Here is a 16,129-nt window from a genome sequence, read left to right on the forward strand (position 1 = left end):
AGAGTAGATAGTTAGATAGATTTTGTTTATCACACCTTGCATTAAGGTGCTTGATGAACTTTGAAGTGGGTCCCCCAATTCACATCTTTTGGGACCAAGTTTTTTCGGTAACACCCATTTTTGAGTCATATCCCACCCTTTTTAGTTGATCTTGGCACATTGTCAATGATCATTTGGCGTTCATGTTAGCCTCCATCATTTGTTACATGGTGAAATTCCTTAGACCTTCAAAGAAGAAAACACAAAAAAATGAAGAAATTGGAAAAGTGAAGACAAAAAGAAACAATGAAGAAGATTAAAGAAAAGCAACAAAAACAAAGAAGAAAAATGAAGAAAATGAGCAACACAAAAAGAAGAACAAAAATCCAAGTTCAAGGCTTTAGTAAAAAAAAGGCTGAATATCAAACAACAAAGAGACTGAAGACCAAATAATAGAAGTTCAAGATTGAAGATTTAAGTTGTTAGGTTTAAGATTAGGTGAAGTAGAATTTTTATTATTTTATTTTATTTTTTTGATTTTTGGTGAGAAAAGGCCTTGACGATGAGACGGTAAACTGTAAAGGACAGTACAAGGGAGAAGCCTCTGAAACCGGATGTTTGCCCGGAGGCCGCACTGCAAAACCCTATTTCGTTATTATACACTTTAGCCTGAAAAATGTAGGAATCATAGTGTGTGAAGAGGCGCCTTTCCTTCGTGCACTATGGTCTACATTGGTGATTTAAAGTGCCCCCACTGGGCACATCTCTGTTTCCTTTGTCTTGCACACCGCGACTACATACAGCCGTGATCTATTCGCCCATCAAGTGGTTGAGAATGTGGTTTATGGCTCTAAAGCGGGGAACATATTGAAGATGCGTAGGGTCCATGAAGGACTAATTCTGACCATGTTGACTGATGTTGACCAAGTTCTATGGTATCTTTCTTTTTCCTTTTTAGGTTAGCTCATCCCTCGCTCATTTTAGTCTTGTTCTAACTTGAGGACAAGTTAGGTTTAAGCTTGGGGTGATTTGATAACTTATTTTATTTCCTTATTTTTATTAGTTTATTTTAGATTTTTAGCTCTTTTTATTAGTATTGCATTGTATATTCTTTATTTTCTTTAGTATGGATCGTACCGGGTGCTTTTTATGTTGCATGAGGAATTTTGCAGGGTTTTGGAGCTTATTGCGATTGTGGATTACAGTGAAGACGGACTTGTGGGCTTGCGATGCATTATTGGGCTTAGCGGATCGATAAAAGAAGACTTGGGCCTTAAAGAATTGAAGACTTGGATATTTTTGGACTTGTGAAGATGGATCATGGATAATTAATTTGGGTTTGGAGCATCCATATTTGAAGCTAAATGATGATTGGCTAGTTTAAATCACATGGATATGGAGGGGACCAAAGGAATCTTTGGTAATGGAAGGGTGGAGTGGTGGAATGAAGGACCAATAGCATTACAGCAACATTTGCGCGGGTGAAGTTTTCGTAACGCGGGTACCCGCGCAACTGCCCAGTTTGGGCATTTTGGTCATTTGGCTTGCCATAACCTTGGGGGATCAGATCTATCAGCCATAACTGCGATTTGACACCATTGGAGACCTGTAAGAGGCGATTTTTGGAGCTAGAAACCCATTTCCTTTCATCTTTCCAAGTCTTAGGTAGTTTCTTTATGCAATTAGACTTTTGTGATTGTTGTTCTATTGCCATGAGTGGCTAAACTCTTTATATTGGTTAACTTTGGTTAAACCCTTTAAATATCTGTGGGTTTTTGAAGGATTCATGCTAGATTATCAATTATCTTATGTTTATGGTTCTAGATCATATTTCTTATGCTTGTTTAATGCTTTGATCATGAGCTTGGCACTTGAATGAGCTATTGTTAGTTTATTTCTTTGGTTTTGCATTGAATCATTGAATTAACTTAGAACAAGGACTTTATGATGGTAAAAATCATCTCTAGTCTATGAATCATAGCTCCTTTATGGATGTGTAAGCATTGACATCCTCTAGGAATTGGGGATTCCTTCTTTCTTAAGGCTAATTAACTTCTTGGGTCCAATTGCTTCAATTAAACCCTTGATCTTGATTAAGAAGGTGTGTTGTGGGCTTCCCCAACCTCCATACTACCTAAGAGGAATCTTGGCATATCATGCTTTATGATTGCTATAACCAATTTGGGATGAATGATAAGCTTCATGTTGGATCCTAATGATAAGCACACAAATGTTCATTGTGTTGAATTGCCTTGGTTAACCAATTGTTCCCAACATTTGAGCATCTCACTATCTTGCTTAATTGCAAGTTTTTAGTTATTCAAGTCTTTTAGTTTTCAAGCAATCATAACACCCCCCCCCCCTTTTTTTAGTTTAATTGTAGTTAGTTAGTTTATTTTCACTAGTTATATTGGATTGCATTGGTGATTGAATACAACCATTTCCCCGAGGATCGATACCCCTTTTACCATTATATTACGTTTTATTTGCAAACAAAGGGTGTAATTTGCTTGGTGGACTTGACATCCCACCACAAGTCATAGCATACATGATCGAGCCAACTACGGAAGCATATGGTATTCGACTCATCTCTGCTATCTCAGCCTCTCTACTCGGACTCCGAGTCTTACTCAGTTTGGCATTGCCTTGGATAGGTAAGTCACCTTTCTTGGAGTTCTCCATGCTAAAACGCTTCAACACCTTGTCCAAGTAGATACTTTGACTAAGTCCTATTAGTCTTTTACTCCTGTTTCTCAATATCCTTTATCCCTAGGATGTAAGCGGCTTCCCCAAGGTCCTTCACAGGGAAACACTTCCCAATCCAGGACTTAACCTCCTGCAAGGTTGGGATGTCATTTTCTATGAGTAGTATGTCATCTACATACAATACCAGAAAGCTTACTATACTCCCACTGGCTTTGACATATACACAGGACTCATCCTCGCTTCTCGAAAATCCAAACTCTTTGACTTTCTCATCGAAACAAAGATTCCATCTGCGAGATGCTTGTTTCAATCCATAGATGGATTTATCAATCTTACACACTCTATTAGGGTACTTTGCATTGACAAAAACCCTCTGGCTGACACATGTAAACATCTTCAGCCAACTTTCCATTAAGGAAAGCAGTTCTGACATCCATTTTCCATATTTCATAGTCATCAAATGCAGTTATGGCTAGCATAACCCTTATAGATTTAATCTTCGCTACTGGTGAGAAGGTCTCATCATAGTCAACTCCCTGAGTTTGAGTAAAGCCCTTCGCAATTAGTCGCGCCTTATATTTGTGTACTTTCCCATCCATGGCGATCTTCTTCTTGAAGATCCATTTACACCCGACTGTCTTTCGACTCAGTACATTGTCAACCAAATTCGAAACTTGATTTTCATACATGGACTGAATCTCGTTGTCCATAGCCTCTTTCCATTTTGCAGACTCGGGGCCTGCCATGGCTTCCTTGTAGTTAGATGGTTCATCCAAATTTACCAGTGTGCTATCACTGATAAATGTATCACCTTCAATAGTAATATGAAAGCCATAAAACTCAGGTGCCATCCTAACTCGAGAGGAACGTCGAAGAGGTAATGACTCGTCAATAGGTTCAACAGGAGTTTCCTCCTCGGGTTGAGTGCCAGTGTTTGAGGTTCCTTCATCACTTAACTCTTGAAGCTCTTCAAGGTCAATTTGTCTCCCACTGTCCCCTTGGCCTATGAGTTCTTAATCTCTCGAAAGACTCCTCTCCTTGCAACGAAGACAACATTGTCACTCGGTCTATAGAAGAGATATCCAAAGGATTTCTGTAGGTAGCCGATGAAAATACATCGCTCACTCCGAGGTCCGATCTTGTCGTGAGTCTCGTGTCTCACGAAAGCCTCGCAACCCAAAACTTTGATGTGATCTAACGATGGAACCTTCCCTGTCCACATCTCGTGAGGTGTTTTGGAAACCTTTTTAGTAGGGACTAGATTAAGGATATGGGCGACAGTCTCTAAGGCATACCCCCAGAATGAGATAGGTAACGACGCTCGACTCATCATGGAACAAACCATGTCTAGCAAGGTTCGATTGCGCCTTTCAGCCACACCATTAAGCTGTGGTGTCCTAGGTGGCGTCAATTGTGAAACAATTCCATATTCCTTAAGATAGTCTAGGAACTCAATATAAAGATACTCTCCTCCTCGATCGGATCATAGCATCTTTATTTTCCTGCCCAATTGATTCTCCACTTCTTGCTTAAACTCCTTGAACTTTTCAAAGGTTTCCGACTTATTCTTGATTAAGTAAATATATCCATATCTACTATAATCATCAGTAAAAGTCATATAGAAGCGGTTAGCATCCCTTGTGGTGGTTCTGAATGGTCCACATACATCAGTGTGTATGAGATCCAACAGACCTTCACCCCTTTCATAAGTACCAGTAAAGGGTGACTTAGTCATCTTTCCAAGTAAACAAGATTCGCAAGTGTCATCCGAATTCAATTCGAATGACTCCAAGACTCCATCCTTTTGGAGTTGGGCTATGCGCTTCTTCTAGACATGTCTAAGAAAACAATGCCACAAGCATGCCTTGTCCAAAACATTGGACGAATCAATATTCAACACATTATTTCCTAAGTTATGTACAACCATCACAGTTTCATATATACCATTGCAAGGTAATGCTTCAAAATAAAAAACACCATTACAATAAGCATAAATACCACCATTTTCATTATTAAAAGAAAAGGTAAAACCTTGTTTATACAAACTATGAAAGGAAATAATATTTCTCGCCATATCGGCCGAGTAACAACAATTATTCAAATCTAAATTTAAACCATTATTAAGCAATAAAGAATAAACTCCAATCTTGGTCACAGGTGTTAAGATTTATGGAGTCATGAACAAATTGACAAGTTCCTAAGAGTTCAAGGGCCATAAATGAAACTTGGAAATTAAAACAATTGAATTGTTGAATGGACGGTGGAATCAATTGTTTAATATTTATTGTCACTATCTCTAATGTGAACGCAACAATTGAACATTTGAATTGGACGCGAACTTTCGGTGGAATAATCAATGGACGGCTAAAGAAAAATCTACGCATTTTTCAATCTTTGCGGCAATCTTGTGCATATTGCGGCTCACAAATATACCTATATATATGCATGTATGTTTTGCATATTTTGTGTGCAAAAACTTGAGAGAACATCAAGTGTAGAGTGTTAAGCCAATTGTAATCTTGTGAGTTTTAATAAAATTCTCTAGTTGCAGCCCGTGGACGTAGGATTTGCACCGAATCCGAACCACGTAAAATCCTTGTGTTCTTTATTGCTTTATTTTCTCGTTTCGTTTGTGAGCGTGTGATAGTGTTTCCGCTGCGTGTACCCTGTCTCAATTCCTAACAACTGGTATCAGAGCCAGATTAGCGAGGTTTGGAGGGTACAATCATTTTTTTTATCACGCACGAGTGTACCTGATTTGTATCTTGTTTGTCGTAATGGCTGAAGACAAGATTATAATCGAAAGGTTCAATGGTTCTGATTTTAGCTGGTGGAAAATGCAATTAGAAGCATTGCTATGTCAGAAAGACTTGGACATGGTACTCGGAGACAAACCGGAGAAAATGGAAAAAGCTTTTGAAGATGCGTGGAACTCAAAGGACAAGAAAGCCAAGGCGGTTATTACATTGTCGTTAACGAAGAGCGTTGCTTTCAACATCATGAATGAAACCACGGCACGTGGTATGATGGAGGCTCTGTCAAATATGTATGAGAAACCATCGGCGGCTAACAAGGTGTTCTTGATGAAGGAGTTGTTCACTATAAGGATGAATGAGGAAGGCTCAGTTACGGTTCACATTAACAATCTAAATTCAATTCTGTCCAGATTATCATCTGTGGGAATTAAATTTGATAATGAGACTCAAGCTTCGCTGCTACTAGCTTCTCTACCTGATAGCTGGTCCGGAACAGTTACTGCTGTTACGAGTTCCGTGGGGACCAGTGGTATGACTTTTGAAGGGGTTAGAGATTTGGTTCTTGGCGAAGATATCAGACGCAAGAATCAAGGTGGATCTTCTTCTTATGAGTTATTAAATATCGGAAGAGGGAGAGGGAATAGCAGGAGCAGTGGGAGTCGGGGAAGAAGTTCATCTAGAACTAGGAAGAATGTGAAGTGCTGGAACTGCCAGGAGGTGGGACATGTTAAGAGTCAATGTCCAAAGAAAGAATTAAACATTGCCGGTGCTGAGAGTGTGTCTGAGGATGATGCATTGTTACTCAGTATGGAGAGTTCTGTGGACTCTTGGGTCATGGATTCAGGGGCTTCGTTTCACGCCATGGACAACGGGGAAACGATGGTGAATCTAAAAAAAAGGAGATTTTGGAAAGGTACGGTTAGCAAATGACGAGATGCTTCAGGTAACGGGCATGGGAGATATTGATTTGGTTACTTCATTGGGAACTACATGGAGCTTGAAGGATGTCAGGGTGATTCCGGAGCTGAAGAAGAAATTGATTTCTGTTGGTCAGCTGGATAAACAAGGACTGGAAGTAAGGTTTGGTAGTGGTAAATGGAGGGTGGTCAATGGTGATCTGGTGATTGCTCGTGGTATGAAGTGTGGGTCATTGTATATGGTTGAGGTACCTGCTGAGGGAAGTATGACCGTCCCTGTTAAACAAGACAAAATCTGGTTCGCTAAATCTACGGCTAAGAGAGTTCATTTTGCAAACATGAATTCTGGAGCCAAAGAGATGTTAGCTGAACGAGTTCGAAAGTCTAAACCATTCAGGGGATTCTGTGACAGTGGGAGCACGGGACGTGTTTCGGGTACAGTTACAAAGAGCCGTTGGGTTTTGAAGACTAAGACTGAAAAATTCTCTTTTGTTGGAAGTTTGCAAAGATTGGAGAGTGTTAGTGGTCCTCGGTGTATCTCTGGATCTGGTAGAGTGTCCAAACCGGTTGAGACAGAGGATGAGTTGGTGGCGGGATTAGCCACGGCTGAGTTGGAGCTAGTGGGAGCTTCAACTGGCCCTTCTAGTAATTGATGATGAGGGGCGGCTGCAACTAGAGAAATCAGACTAAGTTTTAGCTTGTTCTTTGGAACTGGAAGCTTGAAGGACTTGGTTGTTTTTAAGATTACTGGAGTAATTGAGAGTTGGATGGCGGAGAAAGACTAATTTGTTCAAGTCTCCAAGTGGGAGATTGTTAAGATTTATGGAGTCATGAACAAATTGACAAGTTCCTAAGAGTTCAAGGGCCATAAATGAAACTTGGAAATTAAAACAATTGAATTGTTGAATGGACGGTGGAATCAATTGTTTAATTTTTATTGTCACTATCTCTAATGTGAACGCAACAATTGAACATTTGAATTGGACGCGAACTTTCGGTGGAATAATCAATGGACGGCTAAAGAAAAATCTACGCATTTTTCAATCTTTGCGGCAATCTTGTGCATATTGCGGCTCACAAATATACCTATATATATGCATGTATGTTTTGCATATTTTGTGTGCAAAAACTTGAGAGAACATCAAGTGTAGAGTGTCAAGCCAATTGTAATCTTGTGAGTTTTAATAAAATTCTCTAGTTGCAGCCCGTGGACGTAGGATTTGCACCGAATCCGAACCACGTAAAATCCTTGTGTTCTTTATTGCTTTATTTTCTCGTTTCGTTTGTGAGTGTGTGATAGTGTTTCCGCTGCGTGTACCCTGTCTCAATTCCTAACAACAGGCGACACTTTCCTATTTCCCATGATTAAGTTTATCTTCCCGTGCTCCGCATCCCTACTTCCTTTTAGTCCCCGTAAATCAGAACAAATGTGAATACCATAACCTATATCAAGGACCCAAGAATTAGCATGTGATGAGTTATTAGATTGAATAGTGTAAATACCTGTAAAGGAGGGCTTGATCTTGCCATCCTTTATGTCCTGCAAGTAGGTGGGGCAGCTTCGTTTCCAGTGCCCTTTTTCATGACAGTGGAAGCACTCTACATCCTTCGGAATGGAAGAGGGATTAGCAGAACCAGCTTTGGTCCCATTGGAAGAGGATCCATCAAGAGACTTTCCCTTGCGGCTCTTGTAGGGAGCCTTCCTCTTCTTTCCCTTCCCATGACCAATTGCCAGAACAGGGGCAGAAGTAGTAGGAGTAGGAGTAGACACAACCGACTTGCCTTTCAGGTTGCTTTCTGCAGTTCTTAGAAGGCCTTGAAGCTTGCTAAGAGTGACCTCCTTCTTGTTCATATGATAGGTCATACGAAACTGATCATAACAACAAGGTAAAGAGTGTCGAATAATATCTATGGCCAACTCTTCATCAAAATTGACATTCAATTTAAGCAAGCGGTCCACAAATCTCTGCATCTTTTGCAAGTGGGTCGTGATGGGTTCTCCATCCTTCATTTTGGTTGTGATCATGGAGGCAATGATCTCATACCGCTCCTGCCGAGCACTTTGATGGTATCTTTCCATCAAATCTTCATACATTTCAAAAGGATAGTAGTCCTCATAGGACTTCTGTAGCTCAGCAGTCATGGTAGCAATCATTAGACATGGCACCTTTGTCGCATCCCTCTCATGAGTAGTATGTTCAGCGATCTGTTCGGGAGTAGCAGTGGTGACATCAATCTCCTTAAGCTCTTTATCTAGGACATATTCTTTTTCCTCATAGAGAATAGCCATTCAGATGTTTCGAATCCAGTCATTGAAGTTCGAGCCATCGAAAATGACCCTCCCACATAGGTTCATGAGGGAGAAAGAGCCTGAAGGGATTGGGTTGGAAGCATTGTTTGGGATAGACATCTGTAAAATAAGAAGAACAAAGTTTAGATTAGATGATAATCCTTAATAATACACCCAAATGAAATATTAAGGCTAGGACCCAACACAATATTCTACCATTGCGAAAAGGGATGCCGTAATCCAATTGTAAAATATTTGAATGTAGGTAAATGACGATTTACCAATTTCCACCATGAAAAACGAAATAAATTATTAAGATTTAATTGGATTGAAATTCCTAGATCCTTTGAGATTCATTGAACTTTTCAATGACATGTTTAAATCTCGATTGTGCCCTTCAAGTTAGTGACTGGAATGCCGAGGATCACAAATAAGGTGTAAATAATCATGCAAATTAACTTGGTACACTCAATGTTACAAATCACCTAATCAATGTGTCGGTTAACCACACACGCTCCATTGATCTATGATTAACATCAAGCTACCCTTTGCCACACATTGTCAGTCCTAGATTAGTGTGTCGGTTAACCACACACGCTCCACTAACGACTTAACAAGGTGCAAAGTGTAATTTCATGGATTAGCACCATTTTCACATTTTCCTAAAGTAACTAAGATTGGGAATTTAATAAAAGTTTAGTTACTTTATATTTATCATTATACTTTTAACGAGAATTAATGTCCTATCCTACCCGTTCCACTGACGACCCTCCACTAGTCAAGGAAGCCGTGGGTGAGAGTGGACACCCATTAAACCACCATTTTATAGGAAGTAACCTTATACCCCCCTTATAGACCAGCTTTGTGAATGAGGCCTACTAACGGTAAGACCGACTTGTCTTATATATATATATATATATATATATATATATATATATATATATATATATATATATATATTATTAAACTTATAATACTATAAAGTATAAGGGTTGAATTTTAACTTTTAAAACTCTAGGGTTTGGAATTAAAGTTTCATTAGAGAGACTCTACAAATTCCAAAACTTGAGGGCAAGTTTTGAAACTTGTCAAAACTCTTCATTTCTATAGCTTATGAGTTTAATTGCATTTTAATGGATGAGACCTTTCATTTTCCATAACTTGAGGACAAGTTATGGAGGTCATTAAAAGCATTAAAATCATCATTGTAACTAACAAAAATTATCAAGTAATTTATCTATGATCTAGTTAAACTCATAGGTCAAGATAATTCAGATCAACAATTTTAAGAAATTAGCCTAATCATATAAACTAATACAAATCTTGAAATTTTGACAATTATCTTTTAATTGGATGAGCATGGTCATTACCATATCAAGAAAACAGATTATATGTTTCAAAAAACAGTTTGTGGTAATGATCCAAATCCAATTCTGGCCAAAAACACGAAATTCTACACCCAGACCCATCAACTCGGCGAGTGCATGAACATGAATCGTCGAGTTGGTCTTTTACTAAAGGACTCATCGAGTCAGCCATTGGACTCGGCGAGTTCATCAGTCAGAGGCCAAAAAATCGATTTTTTAACTTTAGAAAGCAATAAGCATCAAGTATAACAGAAATCAATCCTAGGCTCTGATACCACTGTTGAGTTTTGAGCACTATAACACTCCTATGGTGCACATGCAACCCTAGACGCTTTGGATCTATGTTTTCTCTAATTATACATGCATTTTCAATTTTCCAAAGCATACATCCTAACTAGTATACAAATTAACAATTGAACAATACAACTAGTTAGATAACTTACCGCTTAGTAGGACTTGTAGTTCTTGCCCTTTGAAAGCTTAAGCACCTCAAGTGTGATGCCTCTATTATGTCACAAACACCAAAATGCAAGAGGAGGCTTGAGAGAATAAGTTACTTAGAACAAAATCAATATCAAACTCTTAGAATGATGTGGTAGCCGATTTTAGATCTAGTGGAGTCCTTTTATAGTGTAGCAAATGCTAGGGTTACACCTTGCAAACCCTAATGACCTTTCATATTACTTAGGCTCCATGGGTTAAACCTCCATGGATTATCTCATTGGTTTAGCCCATCCTAAATAACCATGGATCATTAGCCCACACTATAAGAATCATTGATTTACATAATCAATCCCCACATATTTAATTAGTCTCTTTTGATCACAAAATCAATTCCAAATTAATTCTTGATCAATACTAATTAAATAATATGATTAATATATTATACTTATAATATATTAATAAATCATAAATAACCTTATTCTCAAAAGTTCATCCTATCAAATTGCACTGGTGAAGGCAACCTAAAAGGACCATGCTACAATCGGGTCAAGTACATCCTGGTTATAGTTATGGGCTTAGACACCAAATCCCACATAAACTTCGTGTTTCTTCAAGTCTAGACACGATATGTTGGTTCCTCCAACACGCCGTGTCCAACCCTCAAAAGGGGATTTACTCCCAACAATTGCTCCTCAAGATTTCGGGTGTTACACCTTTTGGGCACTTTGAGTAATGACTTGGTTTGTTTCCAACTAACTAGCTAAGTGGTTGAGTAAAGATTACACAATCATGCACATACCCTCTTATAGAGTTGTAGCTTTCTAGGAGAGGTGTGCATGGAGTGTTGAATTGTTTAATGCTTTCATCAATGCTTGTAAGAAAATCCTTACTCTTCCATTTTATTGTCTTGACTTTTGTACATACTTGGATGTATAAAAGAAAGGAATTTCTAGCATGAAAGAGTTGGTTCTTTTGCTCACAAAATCCTCTCATTTAGCTGCCAAATTTCTGAGGATTCTCTCATCCTCCCTCTCCTCTTTGTCTTGTAATTTGGTGCAAGATACAAGTGTTTTTATTTTCTTCTCTTTAAGGTTTATTTGGTATAAATCTTAAAGATTAAGAACAACATATATACAAGTGAAGACTAGCATCTTTGGTGGTATTTCTTTGCTTGGTGGATATCTCTAGAGAGCTTCTACTTTGGAGCTTATTGTCATCTTCATCAACTTCTTAATTGCCACAACGAACCAAAGACTTCAAAGGTTGTAATCTTTTCCTTTTCTATGGTTGTCTTAATTTTTCCTAAGTTTTGAAAAATGATCCCTGGGGGGTAAAATTGTTTTACTTTATTCAAATAAAAAAAAATTTGTTACTAATTACGTCGAATTTTTCACTATAATTATACTATTTTTTAATAAAAACATAAAAAACACTACCCCTCTATCTCATCTCTCTCTTTGAACTCATATCATTCTCTCTTTTACCGCTCCTACTCTATGACGACTTCGTTTTTCTGCCATCGGACACCATGTGTTTTGCCATAGGCCACCACCTTCCTAGTCGAATATGCCATCTTCATCACCAATACCACCTATCACCGACATAATTGAGAAACTATAGGCAAACATTGTTATTCTAGACCTGCAACAACGATGTCAAGGAAGAGGGCTTGATTTTTCTCCACCATATCCATCAGAGGACACAACTTCATCTCAATGTTTTGCCATCAAAGGTTTCTAATATATATATATATATATATATATATATATATATATATATATATATATATTATGATTCAAAGGCTTCTTTGATTTAGTTGTTAATAGAAGTCCCCTGATATATGATGTTTCAATTAAAGAATGGAAAAGTTTCAATCGGTAGTTTCTATGAAAATATTATTCTTTGTTGTTTTATTTCAAGGCCAAATAAAAGTTTTAAGAATCACCATATATTATTTCTTTTGAATTCTGATCACAATGCCTTTTTTATATATAATTCTATCAATCTCATTAAAATATAAGATTTATACTTGGAATTTATGCTTTTGGTTTTCTAAACCAAAAGAGTTTCAGTTTATTACTTTTTATTTTTATGGTCATTCTTATATGAATTACATATTTACTAATATAATATATTTTCATTCTTGAAAGAATGTCATATTTGCACTTGTTTTTTCTCTTTCATTTATCATTTTCATGAGAATGTTACTTTGTGCATTTGTAATTTATGTTCTATTAGTTAAAGAATGTTGTTTGTTACTTCAAGAAAGTTAGTATAATAATTATATGTACAGGTAGATTTTGTCAAGAATGTGTTACATATTCTGTTAAAGATAAAACTGTAAAATTGGACCATATGGTATTTAAAAAACTGTGGATATAGTCCAAAAGGTTCTCAATTTGGATGGAAGGTCTAAAATCAGAAATTTTTCTTGGTTTTGGTCCCTGAAGAACTTGAAATGTCGTCTGCTTTGCCCTTTTAAGTTCTATTTTGCATTTTTTTTATATTTTCTTTAATACTTTATTAATTAAAAATTAAAAATAAAAGAATTGGGCCCCTCTCTCTCAAAATTGAAAATCAAACTGCCATTCCTAGTTTTGTTGATCACTCTCTCTCTCTCTCTCAAAATTGAAAATCAAACTGTCATTCCTAGTTTTGTTAAGGGTTTAGGTCATTTTTGGTCACTTAACTTTTGGTTTTGTGCTCATTTGGTCACTTAACTCTTTTTAAGTTTTAAAAGGTCATCAAACTTTTGAATTTGTGCTCATTTAGTCACTTAACTTTTAGATTTGTGCTCATTTAGTCACCTAACTTTTAAAATTGTGCTCATTTAGTCACTAAACTTTTGAAATAATTTTAAAAGTTTAGTGACTAAATGAGCACAATTTTAAAAGTTAGGTGACTAAATGTGACCAAACTAAAACTTAAGTGACTAAATGAACACAAAGCCAAAAGTTTGATGACCTTTTAAAACTTAAAAAGAGTTAAGTGACCAATGAGCACACAACCAAAAGTTAAGTGACCAAAAATGACCTAAATTCTTTTGTTAATAAGCAAATCGATCCATCCTACTCTTTTCCGGCGCCGATGTTTTTTCTAGTAGCGTTTTGACTTTGTCTTGTTCCCATCCTGACCCCTATTTTCTTCTCTACTCTTGTATCTTGTTTTCGTTCGTTTTTATGGGGGGTGTCCCTCCAGATCACATGATCCTGATGTTTCTACATCATTTGAAGGAAATTTGGATAAATCAAAGTTAGGCTCAAAATCGGTTACTGATTTCGCTTCGAATCTTCCTTCTGGTTAAGAAATTCAATCCAGTGTCTGTGTGTCAAAATAGACATTTCAAGTTCTCTAGGAACCAAAACCCCAAAAAAAAAATTATTTAAGACCTTCCACGCAAGTTGGAAACTTTTTGAACTTTATCCACAATTTTTTGAATACCAAAGTAACTAATTTTGCAATTTTGTCTTCATTTAAACAAAAAATAAGAATGAACCGAATTTTGTCTTCATTTAAACAAAAAATAAGAATGAACCGACAATAGATTAAAAATGGAAGTTCATCCGAAAAGTTGTTGTTTTAACTTTTAACCAACCAAAATAAAAAAAGTTAGGACTTTTCCAACTACCCCTGTAAAACTTGGGACTTTATTACATATTTTAAGATAATTTATTTTTCTTTAGTATGAATATTTAAATTTTGTTATCAAAATCTGATACAACCCCCAACCAAAAGAGAGGGCTACGGTGTCTGTCCACATAACCATCCTACAAAAATGGAGCTAAATACGTGGCACAACAACAAAAAGAAAGGTAGAAAAGAAAATACAAACAATATGGATTTACATTTCAGAAAACACAAATTAACTTGCAATAGTCACAAAAAAACATCTGATTTATTTTGCTGTAACCAAAAGTTCATCATGATCCACACAAAATAAACACAATCACATAAATGGGGAAACAATCTAACCCTTGTTTTTCTCAATGGAAACCGGTAAATCCTTGGTGTCAGGCGACTCTGCATACGATATAGAGATCAAGTCAGCTCTAAATTTCTCTCTTTCATCAGAATTTACAGCTTCTTCAACATTCTTCACGCTCTTTGAGCTTTTTGTGACGTCTGTTGAAGAAAGATTTGTATCTGGTAGAGTATAAGATAGTGCGATTAATGACTCCCTTGTCAGATCCTCAGAAACGTCACTTCCAAATTCTCTCTTAGCCATATAACAGCAAATCCTACAATAATATATCACAAAAGGGATCACCCAAAATCAAAACAAATAAAAACTGGTTTTCACTTTTTAGCAAAATGCACAAAATTTATAACGTCAGTAACCTACAGACTACAGTGTACAAGTATTACCAATAAATCAATATCATATCAAGAAACTAATAGTCATGGCAAGGAGACTTCAACTTCATCTTCCTAAATTGTTATATACCAACAGAAGATTACAGAAACCAGACTAAAGCTCATGTGTGAAGCATCATAGACCATCTGGTTCTGGTGTGGCTTCATAAGACTTTGCCCATTGAACTTACCTGAGAAAAGATTCACATTGCAATGAGCTTTGTTCCCTTCGTCACCAACATGCTGACCTCCATTACTGATTGAAGCTTGGACTCCTTCACAGCAACTCATAATCCCTTTTTTATTGTTTGCATAATCAACTGTAGGAAAAGAAAGTTTGGAACTCAAGACTGCTTAATTTACCTCTATTGAAACCTATGGTAACCTCTATAAGTAAAACCCTAGCGCAAAGTTCAGCAAAACGTTTCTCGACAAATCAAATTCTACAAATCCACAGTTCTGTCCCAAAGTGTATTCGATGTGTCATCAGCAAAATATTGCCGAATTATGGATGAAATCGATGTGGTTTATTGCGACTAGTTTTTGATCATTGTGCCTAAAACGAACTTGTTCTTGCAGTACATCATTCATAGCAATTAAAAACCCTAACAACAAAATTACCAACAATACACTTATACAAAGCGTTTGTAATCGTCAATTCACCGCAAGCAATTCAATATAACTACTCGAATCAAAGTAAATGAAATTCAAACTCGAGTCCGATGAAGTCAATGGGAAATTTTGCACAAACTAATCAATTTATTACCCGGTATAAAAAACATGCAAGCGACGGATCGATCATATTCATGTACGGATCATATCATACGAAAATTAAAGAAAATTATTTAGATCAAAACTCGAAGAATTTGGACAAGACTCTTCTGGTAGGTACCTTGTGTGCGATTTGGTTCCTTTCGTCCTTGGTTTTCGGGTCCGAAGCTGCTTCTTTTGGAATCGTCAACGTTCTTCAAACTCTTGTATAAATATAGAGTTTTATTTAGATAAGATTGTGACGTGTAGCATAGAAAAATTAACCAAACATAAATTATCTAGTGTTAATTTTATTTTAAAAGTTTTTTTTTTTTTTTTTTTTAATTTCATTAATTTATCCTTAACATATTTAGAACAGAGTGTGTATAAGAGGTTTTGGTTGTATTAGAGGTGGTTAATGAATTTTTGTAGCTATAGTTAATATTTTTTTAGTTAATGCTTTTGTCGTTAATGGATATAACTAAAGGTTAATATTTGTTAATTATAATGGTCGAAAATGAGATAAAAATAAAAAATACTTTGATATAAAAAATGAAAAAAATAAAA

General features: G+C 36.6%; 1 long non-coding RNA gene across 1 annotated transcript; it reads right to left on the reverse strand.

Annotated features, from left to right (window-relative positions):
* Positions 1 to 14,284: 14,284 nt before the first annotated feature.
* LOC145105816 (uncharacterized) lies at positions 14,285 to 15,791 on the reverse strand. The gene is made up of 2 exons (XR_013707413.1): positions 15,705 to 15,791; positions 14,285 to 14,697 (listed from the first exon to the last, which is right to left on the reverse strand). It is a non-coding gene; the product is annotated as an uncharacterized LOC145105816 (long non-coding RNA).
* Positions 15,792 to 16,129: the final 338 nt, after the last annotated feature.

The sequence above is a fragment of the Lactuca virosa genome, chromosome 4, assembly GCF_052849685.1.
Source record: "Lactuca virosa cultivar CGN04683 chromosome 4, Lactuca_virosa_CGN04683_v6, whole genome shotgun sequence".
Taxonomy (NCBI): Eukaryota; Viridiplantae; Streptophyta; class Magnoliopsida; order Asterales; family Asteraceae; genus Lactuca; species Lactuca virosa.